Raw genomic sequence first — 14,919 nt, 5'->3', positions numbered from 1 at the left:
GATATCCCTTTCTTCTCAGAGTAAAGCCACCACTTCATTTTGCCTTAGAACATTCGCTGCATGTTTGTATTTGAATCTACAAGCTGCAGGTAACAATGAAAGAGGATCAGATACAGATCTTGCTCTCAAGAAGACTGTCAAGAATCAAGACAAAGACAATTTTTTTTTTTTTTTTTTTTGGCCAGGAGAGAGGTTCCTAAGTTCTATAGAGGCATTGATACATGTATTCATAGGGAGAAACAAATAGTTACTAATTTTACCACAGTCGATCAATTCATGTTGGAAAGCAAAGACCTTCAAATGCTTAAGATATGGCATTGAATAAGGAAAAATTCCACTCAGAATTTTGTGTTTAGAGTGATCAAGCTTTGTGTACAGACCCTCAGTTCATAGGAAGATGTCCTAGCTTTGCTTTCAACAGGAATCTGTTGATAGGGATAATTTGCAGTGCTTCAGTGGATCATGCAATGGCTTTGGTGTCCAAACCATATGGTAACACTTAACAATAAGGTCTTGCTTTGGATGTAATATTTCCTGCAACAAAATATGGACAGTATTGTTTAAAGTCCTATTGACAAGATTTCTTTCTTGTGTAGAGCACGCAGAGTGGCAGACAAGAGTGTGCTTTTCAGCAAAACCACAGGTACAGGGTGTGTCTATGTCTAATTACTCCCCAGGTCAATGATATTATCCAGAGGAAATACATTTCCATTTGAATTGGTGCAGGTGGCTTTGTCACAGAAATACCAAGATTGTCTTGGATATAATCAGAAAATAGCATGATAGAGTAATTAATTGCAACAGAAATTAATTAAATTAAGAAGCTACATACTTCCTGTCTCAAAGACATTTTCAGTATTTGTTGTTAGGTAAAAAAAAATACAAATAACCACAATAATGGCCATTCTGACCACTTTTTACTGAAAATATTTTAAATGATTACATTAGTCTAAAATTATCAAAGGCATTATTATAATTCTTACCAACTACCTATGAGTTAGTTATGAATGTTATTATTATTTGGGAAATGAGTATGTGCCAACTCATATAAGAATGATTATCATATTACTAGAGAAGAACATATTTGTAGCACTGGGTTGGGATTTCAAATTTCTTGACTGTCATGGATATACAAAACTAAGTTTTATTGTTTTGTACAATATTTTCAGTACTATGTAACTACTATGCCTATTCGTAGATAAATCAATTAGAATTCTATTAGGGAGCTTATTTCAGCCATCCCCATGTTTATTATATAAACATTACAGTCTGCAAGATTGCTCCAGAGTTATAAGAACATATTAAGCTTTCAGAATAGCAGAGTTCACATACATCGGGCTGTTTTCAAACCCCTGAAACTCTATCTCCAAGAGATCCCATGGCCTCTTCTGGACACTGTAGAACATCTGCATATATATATATATATATATATATATATATATATATATATATATATATCACAAATACACATTAAAAATAAAAAAATCTTTAAAATGAAATGATAGACATTTTAATTCTAGTCTATTTACTGTAGAGTCTATACTACTAATAATTGATTTGTAAAATATTAAGTAGGTAAATATTTATTGAAAAGCTATAATAAAATAACAACTTAATATCTGTTGAATCTTGTTATTTCTTTGTTAAGCCATTCAACTGTCATAACACATTTAAAAGTTCTGATGCCATGGATATGCACTATGTGTGAAGCTGTAGTTTTAGGGTTCAGAAAACAGTCTATGGTGCTTGACACTAAGGAAAAACACAAAACCTTCAAAGGGAAATATATACAAAGGGGTTACAGGCTGTTGATGGAAGGAACTAGGGTAAACATTCATATCTGAGTTTGCCAATGTAGGATCTGTAAGTGGAAAGCAGAGAACTAAAACCGGAGTAATGGAAAAGTTAGATTTAATTGCTAGATTAACACAGTATAGACTCATCTTCAAAGTGAGTCTTGAGAAATGTTCTAGATTGTGTAGGCCTTTGGTCATCACTGTGGAGTATTTTCTTAATTCTGTTAATGGAGATGAATGTGGGTGGCATTATTTCATTGACTGAGCCTTGACTAAATGAAATAAAGAGAGTTGAGTGCAGCATTCAGGAATCGGTTGCCCTCTTCTGAATGCAGATGAAATGTGACTAACTCTCTCAAATCTTTACTGTAGTGAGCTGACCAATATGATGGACTATAACCTGGAATTGTGAGCTAAAATGAACCCATTCTGCCCTAAGTGGTTGTTTTTTTTTTTTGTTGTTGTTTTTTTTTTTTTTTGTTTTTTTTTTTTTTTTTTTTTTTTTTTTTGTTTTTTTTCACAGCAATTGAAAACAAAGTTAAGATAGGAAATAGGAAAAATGGAACATAAGAAACTACATTGTAGAATGCTATGACTTAGCATAGCCTAAAGGGCATGTGACCTTGAGTTGTCACACAGGTTCCCAGGTTCAAAGAGCCTACTATTTAGTTTAAATACTCACAGAACTTTCTTGAAAATTATATTTTAAAGGAAACAACCTTTCATCTTTTACAATAATCCTAAACAATAGAACCAGTTTGGGGATGATCCCAAACCCTGCCTTTTCAATTTTCCATCTGCTGAGAATACTTCTTTAGAAAATGACCTAACTGCAGGAATCACATTTAGTATGCAAAATTCCTACCACAGATACTTATCATATATTAGAGATAGTCCCTGGTATATGGAAGCACAGGATATGATAAGCTAAATTCTGCTTCTCTGTGATTTTTGAGCATCCCTCCTAGTTATACACTTGACAGTAACAGACCGATATCCTTCCATAATAAATCTGGTGTCCATGGTTTATGTCACTTTAAAAATTCCTTTTCAGTAGACTGAGCTGTTTACTCACAACTTTTAAGAATGTGGGTAGTGCATAGCAGTCACTCAATAAATACTAATGAGCTAGAGAGTCTGAGCTGTGTACCCTAAGTGGTTTATAAATTTCTCCAGAGCTATTTGTTATGATTTGACTCTGAAATGACCTCCATAGGTAGATGAGTGTAGTCTTCACAAGGTGGTGCTATTTTTAGGATGTTGTAGATACTTTGGAGTCTCCTTGTCAAAAGTAGATCACTAGGGAAAATCTTTGAAGATTATAATTGATTCTTGCTTTGGTCTGTTCTTTCTTGATCCTATCTACTGCCATGTGAAAAGGCACTTCCATAGCCAGGGATCCAGATGCTATTTCCTATCTATCCCATTATGATAAATGAAAATTCTTCTGAAATGATCATCTGAAAGACTTTTATCTATAAAACTGATCCTATCAGGTATTCTGTCATAGCAACAAAAAATGTAGATCATACACAGCTAAAATGATATTTATGAGTCAAACCTAACCATTTAACAATTAATGTAGTTTGTACCAAAGGTAACTGTGAAAATTTAAAAGATAGTGATTATGTATATATGTCCTCAATCTTTTCACTTTCCCAAATTTATCTTACACTATAAGGTGAGGAAACTTACCATAACTTGGGTAAATACACCATTGATTATGTCTGATTTGTTTCAGTCTCCTTAAATTAAGGTCACTCAACCACAGCACTTTTCATTCGGTGGCTAAATGGTTGGATTGGTGGCATCCCATCATATCTTCTTGTGGTATGCCAATAGTACCACCTCAAAATGTGACAATCAGAAAATTAACAAACATTACTAATTGCCTTGTAAGAGGCACAATTAATTGGTGTCAAGTGAGAACCACTGTTTAAAATAAAGCAACTCTTTAGGATGGCTTTAGATAGATAGTATTTAGATAGATTTAGATAGATAGTATTTGCCTCAGAGAATGATACAATTTTCTGTTAATAGTGGTAAAAAATAAATGTGAAATATTTTTGTTGTGAGACATGAGGTAGGATTCCTGATGCCATTTATGAATATTAAGTTGTATGGAACAAGAGTCACCAAAGTTTCATTAACATCAATTTTTCTTGGGAATGGAATTGAGTTTTCCCTTTACACTTTTCATTAGTTTAGTTACTTATTTAACTCTTTATATTCTTTCCATTGTTTACAAGTGAAATGAATACTTCTGGCAATCCTAGACAAATGATATTTTCATTGTGAAAACAAAGAATGAACATACAAAAGGGAATGGAACTAAGCCTACAGGCATGTTCTATGAAGATGCTCAGACCAGCTCTTGATACACTCTGTCTCTTTTCCCTTCATCTCTGAAGGATCTATGTCCTATACTCATGAGAAATAGGGATACTATTATACAAAAGAAATTTTTTTGTACTTTAAGATATTGAAGTTATTTATGACCACAAAAGAAAATAATCAGGTTTAATAAGCAAGAGGTAGTGCATTATAATTTGTGTAGGAATTAAGGATCTATAACAGAGCATACTTGGTCCTAACAAAGAAGAGTGGGGCTATGGGTAATAGAAAAATATTTCCTACAAGGCTGGTACATTGTTCATGAATGAAATTACCTACCTAGCTCATTGTATACACATATCCTACACAGTTGCACACGGCACACATGCACGATATATGTGCTCATATTAATGACTGACTAACATGTGTGCTCTAAACTTTTCTTTAGATACTCATTCTAATACAACTTTTATACAGCAGTATGATTTCTAATGATAATCTAAATACTTAGCTTTAATCTCACAAATAATTGTAGTGCTCATCAAAAATGTATTTTCTCAGTAGACAGAGACCACTGCTGAAAGCCACAGCAGCTGGTGAACTGAAACATGAATGTCAATGGTGTGCCAAGCCAGTCCCAGTGTAGTCATCTACAGTGCAACCTTCACACCTCAAGCTCAGGGAGCACCACAGAAGATGGGATGGAAAGCCTGTAAGAGCCAGAGGACCTAGAAGTATGCTGTGAGATAACATCTTTCTAGACATGGTAGGGAAGCTACACACATAAAACCTCAGTAAAAAACCTGTTTAAACAAGACTTACACAATGGTAACATCAGTTGACATGCCAATGCAGTTGGGATATGTCTCACAAAGCCTTAAACTAGGAAGAGTGCTATAGGCAAATAATGGTTATTGAAATCAGGAGAGTCAGCTTTCCACAGGCGTGGGCCCCCTAATTGGTTATAAAAGCATACATGGTCAGTCCTAAACACATAGACAGACAACACTTAGTGTATTCAGCAGGTTGTATTTATGTATTTACATGCAGGTATGTACACCTATGCAACAAAAGGAATTAAAGAATAAGAAGTTATGAATTGAGACAGGGTATAGACCAAGGATGAATTGAAGTAAGAAAAGGAAAGGATAGAAATGATGCAAACTTAATACTTATACATGTAATTATTGAAAATATTATAATAAAAAAATGAAACACAGAAAAATAAGAGGTCTCCAGTACATTTTAATTCAAAATGTGAAAGATAAAAATTTGGATTTGTGAGTAGGCAATTAGTGAGGATTTAATAGCTCTCTTTTCACAGTTTGTTAATACTTTTAGAAAAGCAAGTGAAATAAAAGAATTCTAAGATGCCATACACATGTAATGCTAACCCTCAGGAGTCTGATGCAGAATTAGAGAGTTCAAGGATTGCCTGAGATATATAGCAAAACTGTGTGTCAAAAAATAATTAAGTCATAATTACTAAACTTACCAAGAATCTTAAGGGGAATTTCTCTTTCTTTTGGTTGACACTTTTGTTTGTGTGATTATAGCTGTGTTTTATCAATTTATAAATAGAGCATATATTAAACTAAATATGTAGTGGTAAGAATTTCAAAGGGTAAATATTGATAAATTATTCAGTTTATACAAAAATTCTGGCTTACTAAGGTCTCATAGGCAACTACCTGTGACACACATTTGAGTCAAAAGGTTTTGCCAAGGGATAAGAATCATGGTTCAAATGGAACCATGAAATCTTGAGTTTGAATCCTGAATAATATCAAGAAATGGGGAGTGGCCTTGCTCATTGGCTCAGACCTCAGTACTGGACACAGACAGATAAGAAGATAAGTTCAACATGTTTTTAAAATTAAAAATTTAATATTGGAAAAAACCTTGATCCTATTTGCTTACATGGAATTCAAATAGGAGACAGAATAAACGCAGCAGTTAAAAACCTATATTTACTCTATAGTTCTTTGAAAAGTCATATACCTTCAATTGAAGGAAGAGTAAGATATCCTAATGGGAGCTGAATTGCAGCTAAGGAAGAATAGAGCAAAAATGAGGATCATAATTTTGAATGATTTTTGAATTTTGAATGAATAATTTTCAAATTCATGTGCAGACCATTCACTCTGTAAGCATGCTTATTAGAATGAAAAAGTAGTCAGAAATCACTAAAATTAGAAGAATCAATATGATGCTGTAAAACCTCAGACTAAAGAATACCTTTCTTTCTTAAAGAAAGAATCACAATGAATGATAAAATACAGAAAAAAATTCTTGATAGTCTTCAGTAAATGCCTATATATTATATAATTACATAGATAGCAGTACTTAATTTTTTCCAAAAATACTGTTCTGTGTACACACCACTTCACAGAAAGGCACAAGCAAAATCATTAACAAAATCCTTGTGGCAGAGCCATAACAGTGACTGTAATACTTCCCTCCATGAATTACAGATAGACACACTGCAGTATATTCATTGCCTGATATTTGTCATCAATTACAGTGAATAAACTAATGTAGAATATGTCCCTTAAATTGACAATTTACACAACTAAGTAGTAACCAAAACCACACAAAATCTAGTTTTATTAAATTTATATAAAGTTCAAATCTGCACTATTACTTTGTAGATTGGGCTATGAATATACCTATGAGGAGAACCATGGAAATGGTGGTTATAGAATCTAAAAGAGTTGGTGGATTTTGAAAAGCAAGGTGACAAGAAGTTTTTCTTTCAGTGGTGGGGACAAAGCTCCAGCAGTTTATCTACAACTTTTTCATGTTTTCCTGTGAGTATATTCATTAGATGGTTCCTTAGAGACCTTTTTAAAGTAGCCAGGAAGTGTTGCATAAATCTACCCCTTGCATAGAAGCCATTTGATAGATTTACATCTGCTCAAACTGAATATTCATGAAGAGTAGGTAAATGCAAAGCAAGAAGGTGATGGGATTACAGGTAAGAGCCCCAGTTTTGAAATAAGATATAGCTAAATTCACATTCTAATCATAATTCATAATTCATGTTCTAATTTTTTAATCATGTAAATGTCTTGGAAATATTTGTTAAAACATTTAAGACCAAGTTTATTTTGAAGATGAGTGTGATTTTAATATTCTTCAAAGTGTTTATAATACAATGCCAAACATAGTAATGTCATATTAAATATTATACAAACCAATATTGCAAAATGAATATACTCAGGGCCCAAAATAAGAAGAGTCTCACTTATTTCTGTAGCTACTAGTGACATCACCACTATATCCACAGTCCTTCAGAGGTCTTTACTAAATAGATCAATCCCTAGCAGTTTTCAACCAATACCTAACTGCTGTAGGAATTATTAATATTTTAATCCAGGTCTTGCTGAATGAACACCTAATTAATAAATTTAAAAATAACTCCATGAATCAAAATTTGAAAGAGATCTAAAGAGCCTGAGAGGAGGCAAATTACAGTGAGATGAAGAAGAAAATAATGAATTAGATGTGCATGTACATGAAGTCATTCTGATTTGAAGCCTAGTGAAAACAGAGAAACTGACAAATACTTTACTTACTTGGATAATGAATTATTATAAAACAAGCATGAATGCCACTAACACTCAGTACAAGAAACAGATTTATCCGTTGGAGCTCTTTCTACTGCTTCACTTTCAAGCCTTGCTTATTATCCAGGCTTTCATAATAACTTGTCCTATGATTGTCTTTATCATTTAAGGACATGGAATTAACTGCTAAGCAAATACAAAAAAAATTTATGTAGTACAAACAGAATAAAGCTGAATATACTTTGCGAGTTATGCATTTAATTTAATATTATGTCTTATAATGAAGAGTAATTTTCCAACTACACCTCATACTAGGTGATTAATTTTCATACTGACTGTTTAAAAGACAGGAATATACCATTGTCATTATCCATTCTGACATTAATAAATAGATTGCTGCCTATGTTTGATTTGGACAACAAGGATGTTGTGAATCCTTCTGCTTATGTCTTTCAGTGCATGTATATGTATATTGAATAATATTAACAATGTGCTTATTTAAATTTTTACCACTTGCCACTGTTATAACAATAATTTCATTCCTACAATTTAAATTTCTTCCTTTGACACTTAATTTAATAAAATTTTTCTGACTTTTAGTAGATTGCTATTATTATTTATATCTTCAATGAGAGACACAATCTATAAACATTGAAAACAGAGGTCACCAAACTATGGCCTATAAGCCACATGCATGGTTTGCTATCATATTTTTTTCAGTTTTCTTTTCATTTGACAATAAGACAAGTTTCTTTATTTTTAATCTTTAAAAATTATTTCCTTTATTTTTGAGAATATAATTATATCACTTCTACCTCCTCTTAAACACTCCAAAGTCTCACATATTTTTAAGTCATATATATAAACAGAAAAATTATACATATCAGATGCATCTATATTGTGGTGTTTTGTGCATATTCTAGTGGAAGATTTTTCTTTATGGTTAAATAAATGGGAACAAATCAGCCTGAATGGGAGTGAGTTTATTTTGGGTCCTAGTTTTGAATGTTTCTGTTTGAGGCTATGGGGTGATGTACAACACCCTGGGTGCTGTAGCCTGTAGTGAGTAGAACAGCTCACTTCATAGTGAGTAGAAGATCCACACAGAGGGGGAAAGAGGGAGCAAAGGAGGAGGAGGTGAGAATCAGGAAGTAAGCAGAAGAGGAAAAGAATTAGGGGAAGGGGAGGATGAAGGAAAAAGAGGAAGAGAAGGGGATACTGGGGAAGGAAAAAAGGAGAAGGAACAATATTAGCAACAACTGGGGACAGGATCTCCCCTACATAGCATGCCCCACTGACATATACCCAATCTTGATCCTAAGTTTTACTTAGATTATGAATCTACCAAAGGATTAACCCATTGATGAGGTTAGGATTCTTGCAATCATGTACGTTGCCCAAAGTATCACTCACCAGGTGAAAAACAAGACTCAATGTGTGTAGTCTTTTCTGGAGCCATTTCATATACAAAAGTAAGTGTAAAGTAAGTGTATATTGTGTATATTTCAAGGAACTGCAATGGTTTTAACTGAGTTGATTTTGCATAAGGTATGCTTCAATATGACAATTTGATGTCAAATAAGTGGACTTAAAAATGTGATTGGTATGCTGCAGTAGTTACTTTTTACTGTGTGATGAAATGTCTTGCAGAAACAACTTAAGGAGTTAATTTGACTCCGGGTTCCAGATGTTTTCAGTCTGCCAAGGCAGAGATTTGATCCAGGTATCCCTGACATTTACATGGATGCTGGGGTTCCAAACTCAGTTCTCACAATTACACGTCAAGCATTTACACCTCTGCAACATCCATCCAGTGTATAATATACTTAGACCACATTTCATCCTATTCTTTAATCTGTTTACATTGCAAAACTCTCTTTTTCCATATATCTATAAAACATCTCTATCTTCATATCTACCTTCATTCTATCCCTTCCACCTGCTTTGTTTGAAAAAGTGAATGACGAAGGGCATGTAACAGGTAAGCCATGTTTATCTAATTACCATCTTGAGTCCCTGAGTCCCCTTTCAATATCAAGTATCCTACTAGCTGTTTTAATGTTGAGATGACACCACTGTAGGGCAAGTGAGTGTCAGAGCTGTGATTTGATGTTTGCTAGAAAAGCAGGAAGATGGTCAGACAGGTCTTCTCAAGAAATAGAACTCTAGAACCTTGTGTATTTTTTGGTATCTTTTAATTTGTGACCAAAATACCAACTGAAAGTTTTATTTTATTGCATTTAAAAAGTAAGAGCAACTTAAAGAATTATGAAGTATACATTCATCTGCCATGTATCACATTACCTACTGAGTTCCTATGCATCTCATTCAAGGTTAAGAAGAAAGAAGAAGAGGAGGAGCAGGAGGAGGAGAAGGACGAGGAGGAGAAAGGGGAGGAGCAGGATCAGGAGGAGGAACAGGAAGAGGAGGAGGAAGAGGAAGAGGAGGAGGAGGAGGAGGAGGAAAATAACCCTATTAGTAATTGTCAGAATCTAGCTTTTAAAGTATACCTGGGTGAAACATTTTAAACAATTTTTCATGCAAATCCATGAAGAGAGAAATACACATTTTTTCAGGGTCTACACTTACATAAGAAACAGTATCACTCTGAACTTTGAAGAGAGAAGGATTTTGACTCAGATATGTATTATATTGATATCCAGGACTATACATAAATGAACAGAAAAAATCAATTAAAAAACCATCATCCATGTGGGTTGTCTAAAATACCCACTCGAGTTTATTTTCTTGAAGTCAGAGCTTGTAAAGAATGAGAATATGGACACACAGAATGTTGAGGTAAAATATTCATGAAACAAAACGGAACTCACCCACTGAAAACAACTCTGATGAATCTGAGGTTGTGTTACATAGCTTGGTTTCTGAGAATCACAGCTCCAAAGTTTCTTCAAAAGAACTAACAAGATAAGCCCAGCCAAATGGCAGGCAATGTTTCTTTAGGCTTCTCAATTCTATTGCCCTCCACAAGCGTACTTAATTTTAGTTTTCAATTTCTATATGTGTGGGTATGTGTACACATGTGCATACATTTTTTGAGAGAGAGAGAGACAAGGAGAGAAGGAGAGAGAGAGAGAGAGAGAGAGAGAGACAGAGAGAGAGAGAGACAGAGAGAGACAGAGAGAGACAGAGAGAGAGAAATATATATATATATATATATATAGAGAGAGAGAGAGAGAGAGAATGCATAATGCATACATATGTTCCTGAGAATATAACCTAAGTGTTCATTCATACTAGGCACAGTCTGCACTAGTGTGCTAACTCATCTCTCTACATTTATTTTTGTTTTCTTTTTCCTGTTTTGATTCCTGTGAGCATTTCTCATGTTTTAGTCATTGTTGCAGGGAACTCAAATTTTGAGGAGCAAAATAGAAAAAAAATCTGCCTTTTGGAGTTTATATTCTTCTTAATGAGTCATAGGTGGGTTTTCTTGCTTGTAATAGGATTCTGAGTATTGGAGAAGAATTCCCAGAATAGCTTAACAAATTAGGGCAAATATCCACAGTATCACAACCTGGTTCAACACAGTGGGAGCTTCTTTGCAAATCAGAAAAAAAGAGCATCAAGAAGCAAACCAGTTAGAAAGGAAACAAGCTCATGGTGTTTTATTTAGGACAGACCTATAGGAAAAGAAAACTTTGTGAGACTACTTAATGTTACTTCATAAAAACCATCCACTTGGCACAGAAATTCTCAACTTCTATCAGAATGAGTATAAGTACTATGGAATTCCCAAGCAGAGCCAAACTATAGCAGTTAATAGGCCATAAAGAAGGAGTCATTAAAGAGCTAGGATAGTGTAGTGCAAAAACAACCATTATGGAGATATTCCTAATATGGTGTTTAACAATGTTTTTTGCTTTTGCTTCATAGATGATCTAACAGTGGTTCTCAGGTCACAAATTTTGAAATCAGAAGATTTTGACATGATTGATAGATCAAAATCCTAGAAGAAAATGAGCACATATGACACAAAATACTTGAAGGTTTAGTTATCCCAATCCAGGAAGCCATTGTGTCCTGAAATAAATGGCCTCACATGTACATCTAGCTCTAATGTGATTCAGCTCTCATTGTCTTAATATGGGTAAGACATATCACAACAGTAATATTTAATTATTGCAATTCCACTATTTTCAAGCCAGTTCCCTAAGTTTCTTTCTCTAGAGTATTGCATTTAATCCTCATGGTAGGAGAACAGTACAGTTCCTATCAATCCATTTTCAAACTTACATTTATTTATCTACTGTGATTCTGTATGCCTGCCACAATATCCATGGGGATGAAAGTCAAAGAACCTTGTGGAGTCGCCTTTACCCTCCTACTATGCAGATTATAGATATTAAACTTGCATCATCAAGTTTGGTGGCATGTGCCTTTACTTACTGAGTCACACTGTACAGTCCGTTACGACTTTTACTTTAATAATGAATTGTTGAAAGCTCAAAGAAGTCATGTAATCCCATTCATCAATGTGATTAACTTCACTGTAGTGTCAATTTATTTTGTTTTCTTTCTTATGCTCAGCTTATCTCTATATTTATATACATGTTAGGATGACCTCATTAAGTATTGCCTTCCTCAATAAATCATAAACTCTAAAACAGACTTTGATGAGTTCCATTCACCAATGCTGCCCCATTCCTTAACTTGATGTTGAACTTTGGCATCTCTCAGTAAAATCTGACAGTGTAAATTATAATAAGTAGAAGAATGAATGAATAATGGATAAACAATACAAAAATAACATATATTTTGAAAAGAAATGTCCAGATTTACTAACTGATAACAGAGACCCAAATACTATAAGCAAAAATTACCAAACAAAAGTTGAAAAATATTTTTTTAACTTTGAGATTAAAAGATAATTCCTGCCTGAGATGACTTCTTTGTTGTAGCCTACGATTTAGACTCCTACCTGAAATTATTTCTTTGTCCTAGTTTAATGTCAGATTCCTGCTTGAAGCCTACTTCCTTGTCCTTGACCAATGTCCTATTCCTGTTAAGCAGCTCCTTTCCTTGTCCTCAGCCCATGTCAGCTTCTTGCCAAGCAGCCTCAAAGGCTCTCCACCTCTCCCCCTTTTTTATTTTGTTAATAAGACTGAGCCTGTCCTAAGTTATTCTGACAAGAATGCCTTTCTTACCCATCATGGAATATGGATTATCAAAGGCAATGCACTTCTGTCTTAGGTTGGTAAGCCTCTGTGCAAAATAATAGTAATTTCAGACAGGATTCTAAATTTTAGGCTAGAACAAGGACGTAGGCTTCAGACATGAAAATGACCTTGGACCAGAATAGGGAAATAGGCTCAGATACTTTGGTCTTCTTGATAAGCCTTTAGAAACAGTGCTCATGGGAGTATTCACATAACTGGGTTTAATGCCTTGCTTTTTCTTTGAATATTTGTGTTTATTGTATTGCTTGTTCCTTGACTATTTGAATCTATTGCATTGCTAGATCCTCAACCTAGAACTAACATTATTACAGGCATGTAATCAAAGTGGTATAAAAGCATAAAGGAAGGGGGTATAGGATAGGGATGGGAAATGGGGAAAGGAGATGACATCTGTACTGTAAATAAATACAATATCCAATTAAAAAATAATAGCAAAACAGGGTGAGTGTCTAAAGCAGGACAAAAAAGAAATGACAGACTCAAAAAAGATTAAAAGATGAATACTAAAAAGAAGTCTCCTAAATAAAAGAATGAAGCTAGAGAAGCAGATAAATGAGGCATACTAGTCTAGGTGAGGAAAAATGAAATTGGCTCTCAGTTTTGCATTGGACTAGACTAAGAGTGGAACAATGACAAATGAGCTTAGCTTCTACATGTGACTTCCTCTATCATATGACTCCTCTTTTACTCTAATTTCCATTTGATCACCTTGCCTTGTGACTTAATACTCAGTCTTTCTTCTTAGAAATTTTTCATCATGATGTGAATGTTATGATTGAAAAACACCAACTTCTCTTAGGTTCATATACTTGGAAAGAATAATGCACACAGAAGTCCATCTGTTTGGGCAGGTACAATAAGAGGCAGGAGATTCTGAACCTCTATGTTAAATTTTTCTGAGATTGTAGTTAACATATTACTGTGGATATATTCAACTTTGGTACCATGACAAAGTTAATATATCTAAAATTGAACAGATAGAGCAGGATTACATTCCTCCACCTTGATAGGCTTTCTGGGCTTGGGCTGTTAACCATAAAATTCATCTTGACATGATATCTTGAAAGTAAATGATTCATTGATTTACAAAGCAGTATTTATTCTGTCAAAATGTATGTTTTCTGAAACCAGACAAAAAAGTCCAGAGGAAAGTAATATGCACAAGACCTCTCAGAGGTAGTCATTCACCTACAGTATGAAACACAGTGTATCAACATTAGTTGATGTCTGTCTGTTAAAACGTACCCTTCAAGAATATAGAACTTTCTAAACAAAATAATAAATGCAGAGTACAAATTACTTTTCTCTCTTTCACACGAAACTCCTAGCCTTAATAACAAAAATATTACAATAGTATGTTGAAACTGCTAAAGACTATGTCTGACCTAGGTCATTCAAGTTATTTGTTGCATTCATGAGAGGAATATTCTAGAATTTTCTGCACAAGTCTTTACTTCTGAGATTGTAAAAGCATTTATCATTGCATAAGTGACTACAGATTCTCTCCATTTGAAACCTCTCCAACCTTCTTCTCCCTGAGGTCACTGTGGTGAAGTAGACTGTTGGATTTGCTTATCAGTTAGAGCTAGAGGGAAAATAAGAACTAATAGGAACAATTGGCCTTTATGCAGCATAATTTGTTAATGGAAAACAAAAAGGATGGGGAAGTTTGAAGATTAAGAGGCCCTGAAACATAGGAGAAAAAGGCATCAGGATCTGAGTGAAGATTCACATAGGAGGCAAGCAAGGAAGAAAGGGCACCCTGTTCTCTGTATATCATGATCCCAATACAACTAAAGAAACCACAACCAAGAAAATGCTCACTTGAACTTATAGTGACCAATAAGGATTCAGGACAACTTCATAGTCCTAGATACAAAAAGAACAATTAGAAAATACCCGCTAAATATATTTGCTTTAAAAACAAATATCCACACTGATTATAAATTAACATACTTGCATGATTCAGAGATATATTAACCATTGGTCAACTTCACACTGAAAATATATGTAAATATGTGT

General features: G+C 34.1%; 1 protein-coding gene across 4 annotated transcripts in view; it reads right to left on the bottom strand.

The window, feature by feature from the left end:
* Positions 1–14,919, bottom strand: part of Grm7 (glutamate metabotropic receptor 7) — an 819,622-nt gene that overhangs the window by 310,792 nt on the left and 493,911 nt on the right. The window lies entirely within an intron of this gene.

Source organism: Arvicanthis niloticus, chromosome 9 (genome assembly GCF_011762505.2).
Source record: "Arvicanthis niloticus isolate mArvNil1 chromosome 9, mArvNil1.pat.X, whole genome shotgun sequence".
Taxonomy (NCBI): domain Eukaryota; kingdom Metazoa; phylum Chordata; class Mammalia; order Rodentia; family Muridae; genus Arvicanthis; species Arvicanthis niloticus.
This window is presented reverse-complemented; position numbering and strand designations above follow the sequence as displayed.